Genomic DNA, 12,291 nt, shown 5'->3' with positions numbered 1-12,291 from the left:
ACCCATCCCTGCCTATCCTGCATGACTCTTGGTCCAGTCCTCCCATAAATATACCATAGGAGGTCCACCCAAAAGGCTAGGACCTTCTTCAAATTCCCTTGACATCAGGAAGGAGGGACACATTTAGGACTAAACAAATAGAGAACACTAGTTTTTAAAGAAACCTAGGAGAGACAATCCACCCAAAGATCTGAGTGTCATTCTATGCTGTGTCCACAGTGGGAGTGATATAGTATGCTGAAGAGAAAAGAGAAGAGAGGTAAGGAAATGTCCATCTGAGGCCTAGCTATGCCTCATGAGCTCAACACCCCTAGAAGCCTTAATCTACACATCTGTAATATAGCATGAAGACTACTCTACTACTGACTTCAAAAGGTAATCATGGAGAAAAGACGCGGTCAATGTAAAGTAGCATACAAATGAGAATCATTATTCTTATGTAGAGCATAATGACCTTGGAACCCAGGAGGGAAAGTGTCAACAGCAAAGCCTAGGGTCAGGTGAATAAGATCCCAAATCAATCAAGCTTTTATTAAGTGCCTACTGTGTGCCAGGCACCATGCTAAGTTCTAGGGTTACAAACACCATAAATGAAACTATTTGTACTCATAAGGGAAGCTTGAAGGGACTTAGATGTTGTCTAATCCAATTCCCTCACTATAAAAGAGCTAGAATTTAAATAGAGCTTTCAAATTCACAAAGAACTTCACATATTTTATTTCATTTGCTCCTCATAACAACCTTGTAAGGTAGGTGCTATTATGATCCCCACTTTACAAATGAAGACACAGAGACCCAGACAGGTTAAATGACTTGACCAAGGTCTCACGGGAAGTCAGCCAGTATCAGAATTAAGTCCTCTAATACCAAACTGTTACATGCTGTTTCCTTAGGAGGAGAGTTAGAAGACAGAAAAATATATGCAAGATTGGTCACTAAACTCACCATCTTGAGGGAGGTTAAACTCAGGAGTTAGGTGGGAGAACTTGCCAGAGAAAGAGACAGGGTCAGGGTCTAACCCTTCAAGCTCAGGAAACAGAAAACAAAAGCCTGTGCTCAGGGATTCTGGGGGTCTGGCCAAGGCTCTGCAGGTAAAATCAAGAAAAGCCCATGAGATTAGTTTAGCTGAGGCCAGTCTGAGGATGGCAAAATGCAGTACAGATCTGAGTTGTAAACTCCTAGTCATTCCCTAGGATGTGACCCACAACACCTTTCCACTTTCTCCCCCAGCACAGGGGAACATTAGCAGGTCAAAGGCACACATGTTCCCTGGAAGGAGCAGTAGAACCCAGCAGTGGTGAGCCAAGGTGATGATTCAGAGCTGAGATTCACAGGAAGATGGACTGAGAAGTCCAGGCAAGGCCAGGATCTCACATTTCTCCCTAGCACCTCCCACTGATGAGAAAGGAAGCAGAGATACCCCACTAAAAAGTGTGGAGAAACTCATAGGAGGGGAGAAACTATTTTAGACATTAAGAAGAATGAATAAACTCACTCTGCAATCATTAACTCTCTGAAAACCAGAACAATTCTCTCCTAAGAATTCAAAGAAAAATTGAATATAGAACTCTAGAGCTAGAAGACACCTTAAAAGAAAAACTGTGAGACCACAGAACACAAGAGCACCCAACTTGGAAAGGATTACCAAACATGATACAATCAGATCTTAGATTTAGCTTTGGAAGGGATCCTAGACATCTTATAAAATTGGACCTCCTCATTTTACAGATGAGGAAACTGAGGCTCAGACAAGTTAACTGACTTACCCAAGGTCACACAGCAAGTGTCAGAGGCAGTATTGGAGCTCAGGCTTCCCGCACTACAGGTCTAACTATTTACTACATTATGGTGCCTCATGTTTAAATAGGAAGGGGTCTTGGGATATACATTATTGGCACAGAGAATGTGTCATCTGGAAGTGCCCTTAGAGACCACTGAGGCCAATCCCTCAATTTTACAGATGAGGAAGTAAAAAGAGGAACCCAAGAGAAGCTGTATGCTATGGGGGGGACAATCAACCTTGAAGTCAGGAAGACCTGTATCCAGGTGCCCCTTCTTGTATATACTGACTGCTGGACTCTGAGCAAGTCACTCAACTCGTCCCTGTCCTAGGCAACTGTCTAAGACTGAGGAGCAGAGCCATCGCACAGATCTCATTTTATATTTGAATCCTATAGCACGGTGCCTGGCACAGCTGAGCTGTCTGACACATGCTCAATGACCAACTGATTGATTTGTAGATGGACTTTCCCTCAGTAGTCATTCCCCATATTAATGAAACCACAAGTTTTTCTCACTTTCCCAGCTCTCACACCACAATAAAGATGTTTAAAAGGTTTATTTGTTTCATTAAGGATTATTGATGGATTTCATTAGTTAAATATAGCAGATACCCTCTCTCCTTTGGTAGTGGAGGGCACAATTCCCATTATGTCTTCTGCCCCATGAAGTCAAATACTAGGTGTAGGGGTAAAGGACAGAGTACTATTGCCACCATCTCTCCTTTTCTTTCTCCTTTTTCTTCCTTTCTTCCTCCCTCTTTTCTTTTTTCTTTCTTCCTTTCACTCTTTTTCTTTTCTCCTTCCTTCCCCACCCTTTTAATCTCTCCATTTTCTCCCTTCCTTCCTTTCCTTCCCTTCCTCTCTCTATTTATTTTTCTCTTCCTTCCTCCCTCCCTTCCTCTTTCTGTCCCTTCTTCCTTCCTCTCTTCCATTCTTTTTCTTTTCTTTCTTCCTTCTCTTTTTTCCTTCCCACTCATTCATCTCTCCGTTTCTTCCCTTCCTCCTTTCTTTCCCTCCCTTTTTCTTACTTCTTTCTTTCTCTCACTTCTTTCTTTTCCTTCCTTATTTCCTTTCCATCCCATCTGTTCATCTCTTTTCTTTCCTTCCTTTTCTCTTACTTCTTTCTTTCTCTCACTTCTTTCTTTATTTCTTTCTTTTCCTTCCTTATTTCCTTTCCTTCCCACACTTTTATCTCCATTTCCTCCCTTCCTTTCTTTCTTTTTCTCTCTCACTTCTCTCTTTTTTCTTCCTACCTTTCTCTCCATTTCCTTTTCTTTTTATCTTCCTTCCCTCCTTCCTTCCTTGGACCTTGGGTAGGTCACTTAAACTCTCTCAATCTCAATGTTCTCATCTATAAAATTGGGGAGTTGTACTGAATAACCTCAAAGGTCCCTTCCAGCTATGTGCCTGCTATGTGCCAAGCACTGAGGTAAAACACACAAACAAAAATGAAATAATCTCTTACCTCAAAGAATTTCATATCTGTCCAGGGAGACAACATGTACATGTGTAAGTCTATACAAAACAAAAGTTTACAAGGTACCGTGGGTAGAGGAAAGCCTTAGCAGCTGAGGGGGCTCAGGCTCTATGAATTTGAGCTGAGCTTTGAAGGATACTAGAGATGCTTCTCTAGGTGACACAGGGGACATTGGGCTGGACCTGGCATCAAGAGGATGTGAGTTCAAGCCCAGTCTCGGACATTTAAGAGCTGTGTGTGGCCCTGGGCAAGTTGCTATCTGATTTGGTTTTGTCATCTTTATAAAACTGAGATAATAATCACATTTACCTCCTACAGTTATTTTGATGATAAAATGATACAATATTTGTCAGTCAAGAAATATTTATCTATTGTGTGCCATGCTGTGTGCTAAGTACTAGGCATACTCAAATAAATAAATAAGGCAAAAATCCCTACTTTCAAGAAGCTCACAGTCTAATGGGAAAGGCAACATGCAAACACGTATTCCAAACACGTTATAGACAAGATAAATTGGAGATGATCACCAGATGGAAGAGCCCCAGAATTAAAGGACATAGGAAAGGCTCTTTGGAAAAAGTGAGATTTGGATTAGGACTGTGAAAGAAGCCAGGGCTTTGCAAACCTTAAAGTATTCTGCAAATGCTAGATACTGTATGTTAGTGAAATATTGAATATTATCAATAATAATAAAACAACTAGCATTTATACAGAGCTTTAAGGTTTGCAACATGCTTTGCATGTTAACTCCATTCCTTACAATATCCTAAGGTGCTATTATTACTCCCATTTTACAGGTGAAGAAACTGAGGTGGAAAGCTGTGAAGTGACTTGCTCAGGGGTCACACAGCTAAGCATCTGAAGCAGAATTCCAGCTTAGGTCTTCCTCTCTCCAGGTCCAACACTCTATCCAGGGGTGGGGAACCCATGGAAATATATTTATATTTGCGTATAAATGTGTACCTGTTGATTCTACTAGGTAGAGTTGAAACCCACTGGGGGCAAGTACTACATTCCCTTATCCAGTACCTAGCACAGTAACTGACACACTTCAGGAGCTTAATAAATACTTGTTGAAATGAATATCTACACCCTTGCCACTCCGAGAGACTTTAAACTCTTTCAGAGCAGAATCTGCAATGACATTCATCTTTATAGCTCATGTACCAACCCCAGGACCTTGCATACAGAAATGCTGTTTATAGCCATCTGTAGAATAAATGGAATGAACAAATGCAAAAAAAACAAACAAACATATCCACCCTAACAGACTATAGCTTCTCCCACTGGTCAAACTGATTTCTTTTTCTTACTTTTAAATTTATCTGCATTTTTAACAAAGATATGTCAAAACCTAGAAATGCAATTCTCACTAGGTCTTGGATATCTGAAATTTAGAGCAGGAAGATAACTAGATAGAGAAAGAGAGAGATAGAGAGATAAGGAGATAGAGTAATTAGATAGAGAGTTTAGATATAGGTAGATAGATAAGATAGAGAGATAAAGAGATAGAGAGAGATTAGATAGATTAGAGACATAGATGAAAGAGAGAGAGACAGACAGACAGACAGAGAGATCCAAAGAAAGTTCTACCTCTGGCTCAGTTAGGCCATGGCATGATGGGTCAAAGAGTCTAGTTTCTCCAACTTTTAAAATGAGGTCTCAGCAATGGAAGTTCAGGAGTGTGGCATAAAAATCCATAGTTTTCCAGCTAAATTTCTAGTGCCAACATAGCACCTGATACATAGTAGGCACTTAATGTTTACCGATTGAGTGAACTCTGTACACAGAATTCTTGCTGTGAGATATGTCTGTACAAGCTGGTAGATTTCTTGAGAAACCTTGGATTTCTACTTGGCAAGGATGGAGAGAGGCAAGGAAGGAAAGGGCAGAGAAAAACAAGGACCATCAACTGCTAAGTAACTTTATTAAGCTATTGAAGTAATGGACAGATCTTGTTGGACTTTCTGTCACTACTTACTGAAAGGTCCTGCTTATCTACGACCCCACAGAATTCCTAAGGATTTCCATGAAAAATTTTGGTTTTCATGTTTACAAAATAATCCTGTGAGGTAGGCAGTGCAAGGCTTATCACCTCCATTTATATTTATTCAGATGTGGGTGAAGATATTCAGGCACAGAGAACTCAGGTGACTTGCCTATAGTCACATAGCTAGGAAAGGATTGAAAGAAGGTCTTGACTTCAGCTCTTTTTTTCCTGCCATTCTGTAGACCACACTGCCTCCCTCCACTGGCTAATGATGGAATGGAAAGTATAATTCTAAGAGGGCACTTGGGGAAAGGAGAGCCTATTAGCTTAGTGGTGATTAATAGCCCCAAGGCATGGCAATCATAAGATTTTGATGTTCTGGGGTCACCCTGCAACTAACCAGGGTGGGATATGGTTAAGTCTTTTTGTCCAGGATGCCTATTCCCACCAGCCCTCAGCATCTCTATCTGTTAATAACCTAATTGTCCCACAAAGGCAAATGCCACCTCCTCTGTGAAGCCTTGCCTGTTCTTTGCAGGTAGAAACCAGCCCTTCCTCTTCTGACCTGCTCATATGGGTCTTTACTCCAGGGCTTATCCTGCTGGGTGACCATAGGTCAGTCATCCAAACTCTCTGAGTCTCATCTTTCTCCTCTATAAAATGGGAATGAAATTGTTCATACTACTTACATCACAGTTGTCATGAGGAAAGCTTAATATGCTTCCAAAATGTTAGCTGGGCTTTTTTTGTATTGTATTGTATTGTCTTTACTTGTATCCATGCCATATTCTCCCCCACTGAAGAAAAGGAGAGATGCTGTCTTTGCTTTTCATTTCCTCCAGTAGCTGGCACGGTGATCTGCATGTAGTATATTCTTAATAAATATTTGTTGCATAAGTGAATAACTGAATGGAGAAATGAAGGTTCCAAGTACAACCACAGACTTTCAGAGCTCAGAGGGTTCTCAAGGATCACAGAGCCCAAGCCCCGATTTGAAGTGCCAACAAATGGTGGTGCAGATGATTTTAAAAACTCCCATTGCAGGGAACCTGCCACCTCCTAAGGAGGCCTATTCTATTTTTAATATTAGCCATTAATTTGATTTTCCTTATATCAAGTTTCAGTTTGTCTCCTAGTTACTTCCATGCCCTAGTCCTAGCTCTTCCCTCTGGGCTTAAGCAAGGCTGATGCTTCTTCCAAATAGCAGCTCTTCAAATATTTGAAGACAGATCTCATGACTCCCTTTCTTTCCCCTCCGATCCCCTTCATGCGTCTATTTTCCGTAGATTAAACATGTCCAATCCCTTCAACCCACCCTGAGAGAACAGTTTCCTGTTCACTCACAAACCTGTGCACCAACCATTCTACAAATTCCAGCTCATCAATGGCTCTTCTCAGGTGTGGCATCCAGAACTAGATGCGACATTTCAGATGGGGTCTGACCAGGGCAAAAGACAACAGTCATGTCAGGATCTCTGGAAAAGCCCCTGGGCTAAAGCAATGAGGTCAAGGGCAGAATTTGCTTTACTTTGAAAAGAATGAATGTCAGTGGAAAAATAAACAAATGGATATAAATATGTACATATTACATACTGTGCTTAATCTCCCTCAGTCTCCAGTCCCTCAGCTTTATAAAGAGGGAATAATAATAGTACTGACCTCCCTGGGTCATTGTGGGGATCAAATGAGAAAAGAATGGAGAGCACTTTACAAAACTTAAAATACTATATACATGAATATATATATGTATATGTAGTATAGTATGTGTGTGTGTGTGTATGCATATACACACTATGGGGAAAAGGGGATCTAGACATGTGATTTCATCAGTCTAGGGAACTTCCAGTCTGGTATCACCTTCCATGAATGCAGATCAGCAATTCTTCTGTAGTGTATAATCTTAGCTGCCTAAAACATTGAGAGGTTAAGTCATTTGTTTAGGATCTCACAGCACGTGTGTATATGTCCAAGGCAGGACCTGACCCTGCCAGGTCTTCTTAATTCCAAGCCTTGGCCTCAATGCTGTCTTTCAAATAAAAATGCATCTATATTACGTATCTAATATCTATTTCTTTAAATATAAACTGTCTCACTCTCTTTCCTCTCCCTCCTCTCTTTCCCTTCCTCTCCCTTCTCTCATTCTCTCACTCTTCCTTTCCCTCCTCCCTTCTCTCCTCTCCAATATACATGCGTGTGTGCATATATGTGCACATATGTGCATCTAACCACACACACATCTGCGCATGTATAGAGGTTTAAAATATCACGTTAGAAATTTTCCTTTCTGAAAACCTATTGGCTGGAGGTCCACGGATTTCAGTTTCCTGGCCAGTGGTGCACGTATGGCTGTCAGAGTGCCTAGATATGCCAATCTGTCAGTTCCCAGTGGAGACAGAGTATTTGAGCTCTTGGTTACAATGAGCTCCACTGATAGACCATGTAACTAGGAAGGTAACACTCAGTCTTTAAATCTGAACTGACGTTGATTTATACCTTGTAGGCTCTTGGACCCAAGTCCCCAAGGACGGGGATTTCAAACCTATTGTTCTATTGTTTCACTTTGAGATTTATGGCAGACATGGGGCGGGAGGGAGATGGTGTTAACTGAGCTGGCCATGGAAGGAGGCTTATTTGTGGGCAAAACAGGCACCTGTCCTAGAGGGAAGCAACTGTAAAGACAGGTACAATGGGAGCTTAGAACAGGGGTTCTTGACCTTGTGGGGATCAAGGACCCCTTTGATCATCCGGTAAAGTCTATGGATTCCTCAGAATAATGTTTTTAAATGCAAAAATAAAATCTGTAGAATTACAAAGAAGGCTAGTAATATTCTTCATTCCTCTCCAGGCTTTAATCCTGACACTCCTCTGAGACTTTCTTTCTAATTCCCCAGAAAACTTGGTATGCTGGGAAGATCCCTCTACCCCTGGACTTCACACATCTGGACATACTGGCTACCCCTAAGGCCACTCCCTTTGAATAGCAAGTTCCTTTCAGAATGTCTGCTTCAAGAAGGTTGCTCAGGCTACCCATGTCTTCATGTCTCTAGGCTGTCTCTTAGCACTCCTCCAAGACTTTTTCTATGATACCTTGCCCAGGAACCTTCATTCTCTCATCTCTCCTTTCCTTTTTCCTTTTATGTGATTTCTTCCACACCCTCTTCCCCTTTTAGAATATAATCTTCTTGAGGATGGGTACTATCTTTCTTCTTGTATTGGTATTTCCAGTGCTTATGACAGTAACTAGTGCACAGTTAAGTGCTTAATACATTTTTGTTTACTTGCTGACAATATTGAAAGTTATCGATATATTAAGAATAAAAAATGAACAGACTAGATCACACACCACAAATGAATCACCCCTCGCTTTGGGTAATGAAAAGGTAAGAGCTCCATGGAACCTCAGAGATGGCCTCAGCTGACCCTTTCATTTCAAAGAGAGGGAAACTGAGGCCAAAGTGGTAAGAAGATGTGCTTAAGTGCACCTCAGGAGACTCAAGCCTCAGGAGACTGGCATCTTCTCTTTGCTGTGCCATAATATGCTTATATTAATGCTATTATGTAATTATATTTTATATGTTATATAAATTATAAAATTATAATGTTTATATTATGTGATCCAGGGCAAATTTCTTCCTCTCTCTGGGCCACTGTTTCCTAAAAAAGTCAGGTGCATGACTGATCTCTAAGGTCCCTTGACTATCTAAATTCTCTGATTCTAATACAGCATTGCCCACTTCAAGAGATTGTGAGGAAGGCACTAGTCACCTTAAGGAGGCATGGAAACAAATAGGTACAGTGGTCATTATTTTTAAGTGGGAGAGGGGTCTTTGGCAAAGGCAGTTCCTCATCTGATCTCTTTTTCTCACAGCTTGCTGGAGGTCTGAAGGACTGTGTAGGGCTGTTTGTTGCAGGGGCCTGGGTGGCTAGCTGCTTCTCAAGTTCCCAATCATCTCTCCCACAAAATGTGTAACTCCAGCTCTGGACCTGAGCTAACATAAGGTGACGGCTATGCTCCAGTGCCTGGAAGTGACTGTCTGGAAAGAGAAATAGGCAAAGCAAAAATTCTAACCAAAGTGGAAGTGACCCTCCTCAGAGGAGCAGATAGAACCCTCTCCAAAAATTCTAAGCATCTACTCCAGCTTTGCTGGGAAACAGACTTAGGAGGCAAGGTACTGGTTTCTTTTGGTGATAGTCTCATGTCATACCACAATTTAGGGAGAAGGGGCTTGGTAATCCTTGGAAAAATACGGTGCTCTCCTAGGCTGAAAGTGAGTCTTTAAACCTGATAATCATTAACAGTCAATTAAATAGAGTACAGCATGCCTTGGGTTATAAGCCTCTAACAAAACTTCAATTCCCAGAAACTTACCCTCCCTCCATAGGTATTAGAGGTGGGAAGTCTAGCAAAAGGCCATGAAGATCATAATTTATTTCTAATACTGTAATGGTGAAGTGGATAGAGTTCTGGCCTGGAGTCAGGAAGACCTGATTTCAAATACAGCCTCAGACACTGGGCAAATCACTTAGCCTGTTTGCCTCAGTTTCCTCATCCATAAAATGACTTGGAATAGGAAATGGCAAGCCATTCCAATATCTCTGCCAAGAAAACACCAAATGGGGTCCCAAAGAGTTGGACACAAGTGAAATGACTCAACAACAACAAGAAAATTATACTATTTCTATGTTTAATATGGAATAGAGCATTGGCCTTGAAGACAAAAAAAGACGAGAGCTCAAATCTTCCCTCTTACACATGCTAGCTGTGGGACTCTGGGGAGTCACTTAACTTTCTAATGCCTCAGGCAACCCTCCAAAACACTTGAATTGTAGCTGACTGATTTGTGTAGAGAAGAGCTTTCCACACTGGGAATTCCCTACTTGATGAACTTGGGGTCATAAGCTCTACAACTGGAAGGAACCTCAGAAGATTTCTGACCCAACCGTTTCATTTTACAATTGGAGAAATTTAGGCCTCAGGAGGCTAAGTGATGTGGCCACAATGAGGGTAGAAAGTATCAGCAGCAGGATTTGAATCTGCCACCATCTGATTCCATTGGGGGTACTCTTTCTATCATACCACCCTGCCTCTCCATCACAGGTCTAGAGATACACGCACATTTTGTTTTTCAGTCCTTTCAGTCATGTCTGACTCTTCATGATCCCACCTGAGATTTTCTTGGCAGAGATACTGCCACTTCCTTCTTCAACTCATTTTACAGATGAGGAAACTGAGGCACACAGGATGAATGATGCTCAGGGTCACATCTAATAAGTGTATAAGGCCAGATTTCAACTCAGGAAGATGAGTCTTCATGACTCCAGAGTTGATGCTCTATCAACTACTGGGCCACTTAGCTGTCCACACATGCATATGAATATGTGTGGGTTATACATACACATGCACACACATATACACACAAACACACATTTATATATGCTATATGCCCAACTTGATAGATTCTGCCATCTTGGAAAAAAGGAAACCAGTTTAGATCTGGAATACTCTCCTTGTGTATCCTCTGAGGACAGGCCTAAGTGCCAAGAGACTTATTAGACATTTGGCTCCCAGGTGATGAGTTTAGCAGCTGCAGCAACTCCGGAGAACTGTCTATTAAGACATGAAGGGAAAAGTAATCTGAATCCCACTTGAAGTGGGAGGGGGGGGCACTCATACTGATGAAATCAGGGGTCCTTAAAACATGGAAATATATCTTACAGCAGGAGAGCTAAATCGCTTGGTGGAAGGAGCTAGAACTGAACTTTTACAAAGCCTTGAGTTCAAATTTTGCCTAACTTCATAGCCTCAGACATGTCATTTAGCTTCCTTTAAACTGTTTCCTCAAAGATAAAATGAGGATAACAATTGCACCTACTTCACAGGATGGATATGAAGATCAAATAAAATAATGTATACAAAGAGCCTTGAAAGGCTTAAAGCCCTACCTAAATGTTGGCTATTATTAGTATTTACACAGACCTTTACAGTTGACATGCTTTCCTCCCACTAGACTTGTCTGGTAGGTGGTACAAATATTTTCCCCATTATACAGAAAAACAAAAATCAAGACCTGAAGACAAGAAGTTTCGTGTCCAATCAACTGTCACAGCTGGATTTGGACCTAGGTCATCTAAAGTGAAATGCATTGTCCTTTTGTGCCTCTGTCCATCTCAGCCCTCACCTGTCCCCTATAACAAAAAGGTGGGGTGTATAATTATGAGTGATCACATACAACAGCAAAAACCCTTCTGAAACTGCTCACCCTCCCCCGGACACATACAAATCCAGAGACAGGGATACCGCCCCCACCCATTCAAGGTAAGTATTCAGGATAAATATTTCCCTCAGTCCATCGCTGGATTTTTAAAAGGCATTCATTTTTGTCCTACCTTAAAAATTCAGGGACAGCCACTATACATTTCTGTCTGTTCTCACCCCAGGAAAGCAGAGAACAAACTCAAACAGGTAACTCCACATACAAGACAGATATTTCAGCTCTCTTTCCATCATCACCTTCTCCAGGAAAAAAAAAAAAAGATAGCTCTTTCTCACTTCTTCTTGTATTCCCAGGAAAAAGAAAGCAACTATTCCAGGCATCCGGAAAGAAGGCGATATTACACTTTTCTAGCCTGTCCTCTTCCTCTCCTCCTACACCCACAAACCACCCAAAGGAGAAAAAAACAACCGCGCAGATAACACACACTTAATACGCAACGTGTTCCCATTCCCATCTGCGAAAATGCTCTCCCCTAAGTTTCTTGAGGGTAGAAGGGAACAAAGTTTGTGGGGGTTTTGGGGGGGGGGTGTGGATGTCTGGTTCAACCAGGGGTTAAATCTCAGAAGGTGGAGCAGTCAGACCCAGGAAGGTGGGAGGAGTGTCCTGGGACCAGCCTCACCGCCCTAGATCAATGTCGATTCTGTTTCTTCCCTTTGGGTTGCCGGCTTTTTAACCCAAAGCTCCACCCACCTCCCCCCCGCCCAGTTGTCGTTCTACCACCCCCAACCCCTAGCTCGAAACGGAAGCCAACTGCTGACCGAGTAGAGA

At 41.8% G+C, this 12,291-nt stretch overlaps 1 protein-coding gene across 6 annotated transcripts in view; it reads right to left on the bottom strand.

The window, feature by feature from the left end:
- The window catches only part of TENM4 (teneurin transmembrane protein 4), a 1,206,236-nt gene that overhangs the window by 1,159,853 nt on the left and 34,092 nt on the right, over positions 1 to 12,291 (bottom strand). For 2 of the 6 annotated variants that reach the window (XM_072610722.1, XM_072610719.1), the window contains exon 1: positions 11,636 to 12,228. The exons of the other annotated variants lie outside the window; for them this stretch is intronic. The gene's annotated coding sequence lies outside the window, so the exon portion shown is untranslated. Of the gene's footprint in view, positions 1 to 11,635; positions 12,229 to 12,291 lie in introns of those variants that run through there. 6 annotated transcript variants of the gene reach the window in all.

Source organism: Notamacropus eugenii, chromosome 5 (genome assembly GCF_028372415.1).
Source record: "Notamacropus eugenii isolate mMacEug1 chromosome 5, mMacEug1.pri_v2, whole genome shotgun sequence".
NCBI classification, from domain to species: Eukaryota; Metazoa; Chordata; class Mammalia; order Diprotodontia; family Macropodidae; genus Notamacropus; species Notamacropus eugenii.
This window is presented reverse-complemented; position numbering and strand designations above follow the sequence as displayed.